This window comes from Octopus bimaculoides, chromosome 10 (genome assembly GCF_001194135.2).
Source record: "Octopus bimaculoides isolate UCB-OBI-ISO-001 chromosome 10, ASM119413v2, whole genome shotgun sequence".
NCBI lineage: Eukaryota > Metazoa > Mollusca > Cephalopoda > Octopoda > Octopodidae > Octopus > Octopus bimaculoides.
Genome location: NC_068990.1, coordinates 42,183,906 through 42,187,260, shown reverse-complemented (window position 1 = coordinate 42,187,260; position 3,355 = coordinate 42,183,906).

Genomic DNA, 3,355 nt, shown 5'->3' with positions numbered 1-3,355 from the left:
TATATATGTATACATATATAAGTATATATATATATATATATATATATATATAGAGAGAGAGAGAGAGAGAGATACGTACATACACATAGGGACACAGAAAGAGAGAGGAAGAGAGAGAGAAAGAGAGAGAGAGAAGAGAAAAGGGATGTTATATACAAGAGATGACTATTATAAAGTAGCCACAATAGGAATAAAAATGAATAAAATACAAATATGTATTAAAGGGTAATGAGTGAGTGATTACCAGAAAAAGGGAACAAGAACAGGAACACAAGAAGATAGACTAGAAAATAATAGACACACATAGAAAAAGAAAGAGGGTAGACAAATATATAAACAAGTGAAATGGTAGATATAAAAAGAAAAGAACTGATACAGAATAGGAAATGAAAGAGGTACTCCCGAAAAAAGCACTAAAGTATCAGTTAAGTGAAGGAAAAAATGACATTTTATTGTCAATTCCTTTTAAGACTTGACAGAAGAGAAGTTAAACTATTATAGAAGCTATCAAAGGCTAACAATGACTCAAAGGTTTCTGATTAAAAGTAAAAAAAAATACATCGTCATCATCATCATCATCATCATCACCAATAACAAGAACAGCAAACACAATAACAACAACACCAACACCAACGACAGAAAGCACGATTGTGGCTGCGCTGTATTAATAATACATCATCTATAAAACAAAGAGAGGCTAAAAAAAGTGATGTTGGGAGCAGTTGTTGAATCTGGAAGTTATCACTTAAGACATTAGACAACATTATATCTCTAGCTGTCCTCTTTAGAAAATGATCCCGAGGGTAGCAGATAGCCAATACTTGGAGATATGCTGCTAATATTTCGAATAAAATATCTATATTTGGCTTATGTCTTTTAGTCAGAGGTGAAGTTAGTTCCCATGATCTTCCACAGAATCTCCGAAACTAGCAGGAAGCAGCAAGGATAGTATCGTAGGATACCTCTCCATATGCTTTCAACATAGTAAACTAGGCTAAAGTCACCCAAATTGCCATGTAGTGGTATTAGACCAGGTAACAAATCGAGTCTATCACTCATATAGGCTTGCTGGAATTTGAGCTCAGAGCGTTGAGTGTCAAATCGAATATCATGCGACATTCTATCGAATCTGCCAATTCGTCATGTTTGTTTGTGGCTTTGTTCTAACAAATCCGTCGAATCTTCCGATTCACCCTTTAAGTATGCGATATCGCTCTAGCATTTGTTCCACTAAAATGCAAGATCCAAATTTACAAAATATTGACGGTTGCTTCTAATAGGACCCCATAGAGAAAATGCTTGAGGACTCTACTCCCACGACCCCCACCCCACTAGAAATAATGGGCGCAGAAGATGGATGGCTGTTCTTCAAGTCGATGAGCCATTGTGTCTGACACATGAGACCCTACTTATCACCGTTAGCAGGTTTCGGCTCTTTAATATGCCATCATGTCAAAGCCGGGGGCAGGTGGTGGAATTCGAACTTATAATGTATAGAGTCGGAATAGAAATGACTAGGCATCTCGTTCGTCACGATAAAAAAATTCCGCCAAACAACCACCCTGGGTTGGTAATTTATTTATCGATCCCGAAAAAGATGAAAGAAATCTGGACTGGGTGGGGTTTGAACCCACAGTTCAGATAAAGTAATAAATGATTTCTTATTTCTTTATTGCCTACAAGGGGCTAAATATACAGGAGACAAACAAAGGGATTAAGTCGACTACATGGACTCCAGTGCGTAACTGGTACTTAATTTATCGACCCCGAAAGGATGAAAAGCAAAGTCGACCTCGGCGGAATTTGAACTCAGAACGTAACGGCAGACGAAATACCGCTAAGCATTTCACCCGGTGTGCTAACGTTTCTGCCAGCTCGCCGCCTTGTAATAAATCATTTCTAACAAATCCACAAAGTTGTGGATGTCAACCCCCAGCACTTCAATTGTACATAACACTTTTATACACCAAGAAAAGATGAAAAACAAAGATTACTTTCGCAAAATTTTAACTCTGAGCGTTGAGAGTAGACACAAATACCGTGAAATATTCTGACTCTTTAATTCAGCCATCCATCTTCTGCGCCCATTATTCCTAGCGGGGGGGGGGGTCGTGAGAGTAGAGACCTCAAGCATTTTCTCTATGGGGTCCTATCAGAAGCAACCGCCATTAGACTTTCTGGCGGGATTCCCAAGCATGAGAATCCGAGACTATGGATCTTATCCAGTCATCTCGTCCTTTGTCTACTGCTAAGTCTGTGCCTGTTGGCTCAACTTGAAGAGCTTGCCATGCGATTCTTTCCTGCAACACGCTAATCACATGTTCGTAGTACCAGAGCTGTTGATCGCTCATTGTGAACTAACCTGACATAAAATAACAATGCTGGACTATTAAATTACTGGTCGAGTTCATCTAATAGGTTCTCCCAAAGTTTCACTCAACGTCATCTCACTGGCCTTCAGAGAACCCCGAGGATATACAGGCATCACGTCACGTGAGATACGGTGGGGTTGCGCTCATGAAAATCTTGTAATGTTGTGTTCGGTAAAAGGAACCGTAAATTCTCATTCATTTACATATACATTGACTTCCATGTAACATCAATGGTATGATAGTTTTTGTGTTACGATACACCACGTGACAGTTGAGATTTTCAGGAGCGCAGCTCTACCATAAAGTGGAAGTGCCTGTCGTGAAATACACTTTACCCAAGATGCACTTAAACCTTGCACAGCTTAACTGTGAATGTCTTAATTAACCAGCCCTACTACTACTACTACTACTACTACTACTACTACTACTACTACTACTACTACTACTACTACTACTGCTGCTGCTGCTGCTGCCCTATTACTATCAGTATCAGTAAAAATAATGATGATGATGATGATGATGTTGATACTTATAAGAGTTGAGGAAAATCTACGAGGAAAATCTATCACAAGGTCTAAATATAAGATAGTCTTTCGTTGGCTGAAGCCGCACCCACGTCCAGCCAGTCTATGACAACTGATGGTGGTGATGGTGAGTTGCTAAGCGAAAATTGAGGATTTCGAACTAGTTTGGATATATAAATCTTTGGTCTATTCAGGTTCCACTTAAACTCAAACAGGATTGTAAATATCTAAGTAGATATAGGACATCGAGTAATTTGTGGCGTAGTATCGACAATAAGTGCGTGAGAAATATACATTGTACATCTTAGAGTTTATAATTAATTCTACATCAAATGAGATATCTAGTCACGTTCTAAACTGAATCGAGGTCATACATACGTATATAGTTATATACGTTTATGCACATTTTGCGTGTGTACGCATATATATGCATATATATATATATAATATATATATATA